At 42.2% G+C, this 8,448-nt stretch overlaps 1 long non-coding RNA gene across 1 annotated transcript in view; it reads right to left on the bottom strand.

Moving 5' to 3' along the window:
- Positions 1-6,805: 6,805 nt before the first annotated feature.
- The window catches only part of LOC119516428, a 50,478-nt gene continuing 48,835 nt past the window's right edge, over positions 6,806-8,448 (bottom strand). Inside the window, exon 6 of the long non-coding RNA XR_005213299.1 lies at positions 6,806-7,352. This is a non-coding gene — a long non-coding RNA (uncharacterized LOC119516428). The remainder of the gene's footprint in view (positions 7,353-8,448) is intronic.

The following is an 8,448-nucleotide window of genomic DNA, read 5'->3' as shown; positions in this document are numbered from 1 at the left end:
ATAACCTGCTTACAAAATTATTAGAAGCCGTAGAAGCTTGTAGGAGCAGGTTATAGACTAGGGCTCTAGAAATAGCTCCCCAAACAATACAGGAATGAACCACCAGGGGAGCTGCCACCTCTGTGTCACCTCGGAGGCTGTGCCGGGATCGAGAAGCTGCTGCCATACTCTGTACGGTTGTTACAGCCCCTACCTCTCGATACCCAAGAAGCCGGAGGATGGACTCCAGAGCACCATCGCAGAAAAACTCACATTTCCACAACTTTGTTTGCCAGCAAAAGCAGCTGAAAAAATTGGAGCAGACTGCTTTTCAAGTCTTATGCAGATTAGCACTTCCTGCTTCTGAAACAGGAGCAAAGGTTGTTGATAGGGATTGGCCTAGTGAGAATGACTGACTGATTCACTCAAGACTTGTCTTCTGTTCCCTCTTCCTTTCTTATTTTTTAATTGAGAACGAAAATGTGAGCTTAGAAAAAAAACACACACACTGTGAATTCAGGCACTCTGGTGCCTGTGATAATGGCTTCTTGACTGTCCTGACTCTGCTGATAACTGCAGACACTTCCCCTCTGCAGAAGCTGTTGACATGTCACACACCTAGGCACAGGGTGACTGTGCACGACCGTGCAGCCAAGGGAGGTGCTTTCTCCACTCTCCTCCACCAGAGCATGCTCCAGGTGAGTCCCTGGGAACTCTCCATTTTCCTGGTACAGGTGCTAAGGCCTGAGAAAGTAGTCCCGGGATCCAGACCTGAGGATCTGTAGTCATCTCACAAGAGTGAACACACACATACAACTCATACACACAGCACACACACACAGATAAACACATAACTCTCCACATACAGACACATCACACATACCACCCACACCACTCATACACACACATGCACATACTCCACTTCTCAAAAAGTGCCTCACTATGGTATAGCCATATCAAAAAGGTTTAAAACAATGGATAAGTGGACTATGATTGTAGGCGGTATATACACAAAACAGTAAAAGAAGCAAAAAAAAAAAACTTTTTTTAAAAAGGCAGTGAAAATGGTTTTACACAAAGGTAAAATCTTTGTCAAAATGCATGCGTGGTATTGATAGGTACAGGTGGACAGTGCAAGCTTCACAGATAAATGATGTTTAATAATCTTTGGAACTGTTTCTGGTGAATTTATTTAGCTGAACCATAAATGTTTTCAAGTGACTGTTCATAAGCCCCCAGTCATACACTGTGTGGCTACTCCAACTTATTTCCACTAAGCAGCGAGAAGCGTTGGTGAGGCCTCTTGCTCACCCCCTTCCATTCTGGACTTATCTGTCCTCAGTGAGGCTGCTTGGTGGGGCCCCTGCAGGGCCTGTTTGATGACAGAGCTCACCACCTACTCCCTCTTGTTGACGGGGCATCCTTGCAAGCTCCCTCCCTGATCAAATTCACAGTGAGGAAACCTTCACAGTTCTTGCCTCATGGTACAGACAGGGAAGTTCAAGGATCTGATGCTGGCTTTAGACACCAGCATCCCAGAGCTCCTATTTCTTCCAGAGCTACCACAGTTTAGCTCCATGTGCCTAGGGGGTGCTCGGGTCCAGGAATTAAAAAGTCAGAAGTTCAACTAAGATCCAGTAGGGAAGGGCTGGAAATTGAAGTTAAGGGGCTGGTAGGTGAGAAGAGGACTGGGGGTTGTTGACGGAGAGGGTAGAGGTACTAGTTGTGACTATACTTCCAAGACCCCTTGTCTCACTGAACGTCAAAGCTAAAAGGGGTTGGAAAGACCAGGTACAGATGCAGAATCCGAAGCCAGGAGAGTGAAGTGACATGTTTAAAGTCAAAACTAATTATATATAAATCTGCAATAGAAAATGTTGAACTGATCTTTGAAGGCACAGTGGTTACCAGGAGATACTATTTTTCTATTTGTCCCACACAATATTGTCTCACTGATTCAATGTATGGACCAAAATATTATTCTGGATATGAGATTTTATTAGAGGAGCTAATCAATTAAATACAGTTTATTTAGGACTTTCTATTTTGGTAAATGACTGTAGAAGAACATTATATAAAAGGCACAAGTCACTTGTTCATACACTAATATCCTGCATTAAGAGAGTTCAAAATGCAAAAATTGAGGCACAAAAATAAATTAATGTGTGATTGCTTTATTACTAAATGTACCATTTTGTAGATTTTTAATATATATAAGTCCCTACTACATATTTTAATACCGAGGTTTTCAGGGAAATAAAGGGTGTAACTCAAGAAAAAATGATGCATTTATATTTAGTTTTGACATTCTGTTAATATGAAAATGTGTTTTTTACTACATTTATAAATCAACAAGAAACAGGGACAATGTATGGACTATCAATGGGAAACCAGAAGCCTAGTCCTATATTTGCCACCAATTCCATGACCTTACAAGTCTCTTAACCTTTGTGAGCCTCAATTTCCTCTTCTGCAAAATAACAGGTTAAGGCCAGATGAGCTCTGTAGTTCCTCTAAGGCTGCAAAGCAAAATGAAAGCGTGGAAACTACATGACGTATGGGTCAGAACAACATGGGCTGGTTCATCTCCGTCTTTAACTCTGAGCAACTCACTTACCTTTCCTGGACTGTAGTCCCTCTTTAGAGTAAAGAATGTGTGATTCCTCCACACAGGGTTATTTGAACGTTAAATGAAATGATGCACTTAAGGTGCCTAGAGATTGCTACCACCTCATAGGTGCTTGTAATTACAGTTTTATCCTCACCTCCAACTTTGCATTCTACCATTTGACACCCATTTTCTTTATTTTGTAAAGAAATCATGTGATTTGGCATCCACGTGACTTGGGGTTTGGGCAAGTACTCGTCTTGGTGGGGATGAGGTAGTGAAGGACTTTAGCTCGTGCTTCCACAAAATGTTGCTTGGATTCAATGAGAGAGTGACAGGAGCTGGGCTGGGTGGAAGTGGAACCTGTACTCATTCCCCTGCCACAGCCAGAAGATTTCAGGAGCAGATTTTGGCCCCATGAGGTTTTGTTTGGTTTTGTTTTGCCTTCACATCATTGCTTATTGGCTCTTTACTGATAGCCTCATTCCTCTGAGAATCACTTTTTTACCTGCCTCTCTTCACCCCAGCTATTATTCCCTGCTTAGATCATTTCCTCATGCCCCCCTCCCCTTCCTCTGGCTAATCCTTCAGGGCTCAGCTTTCCTCATGGAAATTTTTCTAAACCATCACTACCTCTGCTATTTGCTTTGATAATGCCCTGTCCGTCTCCTTTCTAACATTTACCACAATTGCAATTACATAATTTATTTGTGTCATGTTAGCCTGCCTCCCTCACCAGACTGCAAGTTCCAAGTTAGAAATCTTGTCTATTATTTCCACTGATCTCTCCCTAACAAGCATAGTGTTTGACATATAATCAGAGCTCCACAAATATGTGTTGAATGAATGGATGAATAAATGAATGAAAAATGAATGATGACTCCTAAAAGTCAGCTATCATCCGCATGAGCTCACTAGCTCACTAGCGGCAGTTCTGTCCCTTTTTCCATTCATTCCATATTTCGTTTCATCTGCTCTTCCACTTTGCAGGATTTCTCCACAGCTCCTCCTACACTCTTAAAAAAGGAATTGATATATTAATAACATGAAAAACTTGACCAGAAAGTCCTAATATATCTTGATCCTTAAGAAATTTGGCTAAAGCGCTTTATCAATCACAGAGCCTATAATGGTTAATTTTGTGTGTCAACTTGGCTAGGTTATGGCATTCAGTTGTTTGGTTAAGCAGACACTGGCCTGATTGTTACTGTGAAGGTCTTTTATCAATAGATCTGCATCTATAGTCAGTTGAGTGCACTACAGCTGATTGCATCTACAATCAACAACATCTACTCCTCAGCAATGAGGAGAATCTCCTCACCCAATCAGTTGGAGGTTTTAAAAGACTTAACTGATGATTTCAGAAGACAGAAAGAATTTCTGCCTCTACTTCAGCCAGCCAGCTTCTCCTGGGGAATTCAACTTCACCTTCCTCAGAGTTTCCAGCTTGTGGCCTGCCCTGTGGCATTCAGATTGCCGATCTCTATGGTCATGCAAGCCAGTTCCTACAATAAACTTTCTAATATATATATGTATATGTATGTGTGTGTGTGTGTGTGTGTGTATTCATCCAGTCTGTTCTGTTTCTCTGGAGAACACTGACTAGTATAGAGCCCATTTTAGATTTCACTTTGACAATTTGTCCAGTCTGATAATTCACTACTGCAAATTCTGTGTCCAACGTCTTGGGTCCTCCCTTTCTGACACTGGGAATTCCTCTCCTCTTTGCGTCCCCAGTTAATCAAATGAGCAGGTGAGCAGGTAGGATCTCCTAAAAAGGAAGTTGTGTGTTTAAATTAAATCAATCTTTTTCCCAATGACAACTGTCTATAGAGCTAAAATAGTGTTTGAGCCCTGGAAAGAGAAATAGAGGAGGGAGTTGCGGCTCACGGCGTTCTCTCTATTTTTCTCTTTGAGTTTCTTTCCTTAGTGGAATAGCAATACAAATGCTTCTCTGCTGGATGGCAAGTAATTAGTTTGCCTCTTTGAGTTGAGTCTGTCCAAAGATCAGGTTGAAAGACCACAGGCGGCTCTGTAGGAAATATTTTCCAAAATAATTTTCTGTAGCTCTGTGTGTTTGGGTCAACCCTCAGGTTTCCTGACAATATGACTTTGTTCTCGTTTCCCCCTGATACCTGATACAGGGCTATGGTTATTGTGCTGGGCAGCAATGAGTGCCCCAGTCTCAGACTCCCAGAGGTAAATTGTCATTATGAAGAAAACAATAGACCAGGTTTATCTGAGGAGGGTATATATTCTGGGGTGCCATGTTTAATTTCTTAGCTTCCATGAATAGTCTTCAAGATGAATAGCTTCAAGAGTCCTATGATTTTTTTTTCTTTTCTTTTTTTTCTTTAAATAGCATATCGGAATTCCCCACGTCAGCCTAAATAGTACTCATTTTGGGGATTCAGACCTGTCTGGATGTGGGGGAGAGAAAGGTGGGCAAGAGTCACTTTGGGAGGGGATTTTTGTGGCAGGAGTATATACCCCAGACGGAGAGTGAGATAGGGTAACTCAAACATTGACAGACCCGTCCCCTGGCCCCAGGGACGTGCGACTGCACCTGTGGAAAGAGTTGCTGCAGAGTGAAGCTCCAAGGGCCAGTTTCCAAGACTGGAGGAGACATAAGCAGCACAATTCTGATGCCAGGGTGACAAAGGGTAACTGGATATGGGAAAAGGAACGTTCTGTCCGTCTCTGTGCCTGCTGCTGTGGTGTTTGGGGCATACTGAAGTCTTCTGAGGAAGCATTTGAGCCATGCAAGAGACCCCAGGGGTTCCCAGAAATAAACTGGGAGGAGAGACCTCACAAAGGGGATGAAGGGTGCAGGAGCCAGTGAAACAACAATTGCTACTGTCACTATGACCCTATGTGTACTCACAGTCAGGTGTAGCTTGGGAAAAACACAGGGTACAGTAGAATTAAAAAGTGTTAGTGCTGGGAAGGACCTGAGAGATTAGCTGGTCAAAAATCCCTCATGATACAGCTGATGAAAATGAGATTCAGTAAGGTCAGAAAGAAAAAAGTGTGGCCTCAAAGAAATAGAACATCAACTGGATCTTCGGGCTTTCGGTCTATTCACATTCGCAGAGGCTTTTCCCATTCAACACTAGAGAGATCCACATCTATCAGGACTAGAGGAGTAAGACACAGTTCTTGGCATCAGTGAGTTGTTTTCTGTTTTTTGTTTTTTAATCAAAATTCTCTCTGCTGCTGTTTTAGCTCATTTACTCCGGATTGGTCCTGAGCAGCCCTGAAGCAGTGTTACTGTTGTTTCATGTTTCTTCATGAAATCTGCCCACCATTTAGCCTGTACCAGATGAAACAGCCCAACTCATTTATCCATTAGCTCTTAGGAAGCTGGAACCAAGGTAGTCTCTTGTTATGCAATATTCCGGAACCTTCCAAACCTCACAGCATTCATTCTCAGTAATTTACATTTATTACAGCATTAATAAAACCTACTAAATTTAGTTATTCTGGAGTACACAAGAGGTGTCTTCTGACTTAGCAAGGCACATATTATTTTGCTGTATAATTTAAATTTTAATTTTAAAAAGCACACATGCCTTTAATTTAAAAATAAACTCACAATGCAATCTCCTTCGGAGTATCCCTGTATGACTGTGGGGTTTTGATGTAGAATAAATGAATGGCCATCAGAGCCCATTTCAGGCTTATGTAGAAATCCCCACCTCCCTGCCCCTTACAGCAGGTGACTTTTACATTCTCTTTCCTTCTCAGTCTTTGCCCCACCCCCCACCCTTTATCCCCTTGCCTTCCACTTTTTATTTTGCCTCCACAAAATTGGATGAAAGCTTGTCTTTGAATTGTTTCTGGCAACTCCTTATATCCTGGCTTCATATACCCTCACATAGCAGGTCAAAACTTGCTTCGCCTTATTGTCTCCAGCCTCTCTGCAAAGGCAGGGCAGGTGTGCCACAAGAGGCCTTATTGACAATGTGGGAGACAGGCTCTTTAGAGCCCAAATTTCATTCTGCAGTGATGGGGGTGGGGTGTGGGGGGGTGACCTTGACTAGGTTTCAGGCCAAGCTCAGCCACCCAGCCAGTGTAGCCCCTTGGACACCCTGGAATCCGCTCACACACAAAGCATTCTCTTGAGCCTGACTGCAGATTTGCATGCTTGGATTCCTGCCCAATCTCCCCACCAAAAGATCCAACATGAAGAATGTCTAATTCTTCCCTTCCCCTACCTTCAAAAGACTTCAATTCATGAGAAAATCTGCCCTAATAGAAGCACCAGACACCAATCACTACTGGGCCAGGGCAAGTTGAAGACAGCAAGATGAAACTCAGCAGTTTGGGAAAGTTTCCAGAGATTAAAAGCAAAATCTTGTGATAAAGCTATCATCAAAGAATCGAGGTTCAAGTGTTGTGATGAAGGTAGATAAGACATTATCTGTGGTCCCATAGCAAATTGTAGGAGTTCTCAGAACATCCCCATGTACTTCTAAAGAGAGTTTTTGTTGGTGGCAGGACCTGGCACAGTTATGTCACGGATCGAATTCCACAAGACTGAGACGACCCAATGGGCAAGCCCATGGCCATTCGCTGCTCTGTGCTTGTCCAAGGAGACAGCTCATGGTTGGGATACAGACAGGCGTATGGAGTTTTTTGCCTCTGACCTCCTACCCTGATCCTGAAGAGCTGAGATTTTATCTTGTCCATAGTTGTCTGGGTCAGAGATGTATCAACCAGTAACAGGGAGATGGAATGGTTCTCTGCAGGAAAAAGTCTTCAACTGTTGAAAGAAGAAGGTTTCAACTGTCAGAATAAGGCAGAATAAGGCTTGAAAGTAGTACTGAGACAATGTAACAGGTTCCAGAATTGAGAAAGCAAAGGTTGAAATAAGGGGTAAGGCAGCCGTTTTTTGAAGAGACAGTACAGCCACCGAGGAGAAACATATGAGACTTTAGGAAACTCCATAACTGCTTTGGGGGCTACTTGGATTGTTTGTTATCTGTGTGTTGTCTTACCCCGAGATTGAGCTCCTGAGGTAGGGAAACTCAACATCACTGTTTATGTCTTAATGTCTGGCAAAATGCCTGACCCACAGTACATGCTTAATAAATGTTTGTTGAATTGATTTGAATCAAAACAAGTAAATAAAACTAAAGACCCAGTCAGTATGGAAGTCAAGGTGCCCTATAGGAACCCAGGTTGCCAACCACCAGAATTTCTCTTATTTGTCTCCTGAATTAGTCTGACATTTGGTGAGTTTCTAGAGTGACACTGTCCAGTAAAGTAGCCACTAGCCACATGTGGCTATTTAAGTGTAAATTGATTTAAATTACTGAAATTGAAAATTCAGTTCCTCAGTCACACTAGGCACTTTTCAAGTGCCCAATAGCGACATGTGGCTCATGGCTACCATACTGGACAGTGCAGAACCTAGAACATTTCCATCATTGAGTAAAGATCTAAAGAACAGTGCTGGTCTGGAGTGGTTAAGAGAGCCGGAAAACCTAATCCAATCTTCCAAAGAAAGACATTTTGGACTTAGGAGCACATGAAGAGAACGGGGCGTTTTCAGAGAATTCCAGTAAGTTTCACAAATACCTTCTGCTGATGTTCAAATCTTCCCTCTCATGGATGGGAAAAGATCAGTCCACCCAGGACAGGGCTCATGCAGTTTTTTCTGTAAAGGGCCAAATAGTAAATATTTTAGGTTTTATAGGCTAAGAAGCAAAATCAAAAATATTATGCAAGTATTTATCTAATGAAAGTAAACAAATTTCTTTATGATTTTCATTGATGAAATGTAAAACTTTATGGACAGTGAAATTTGCATTTCATATAATTTTCACATCAGAAAATATTAACTTCTTTTGATTCTT

Source organism: Choloepus didactylus, chromosome 2 (assembly GCF_015220235.1).
Source record: "Choloepus didactylus isolate mChoDid1 chromosome 2, mChoDid1.pri, whole genome shotgun sequence".
Taxonomy (NCBI): Eukaryota; Metazoa; Chordata; class Mammalia; order Pilosa; family Megalonychidae; genus Choloepus; species Choloepus didactylus.
The sequence above is the reverse complement of the archived record's forward strand: the minus strand, read 5'-3'. Positions and strand labels throughout refer to the sequence as shown.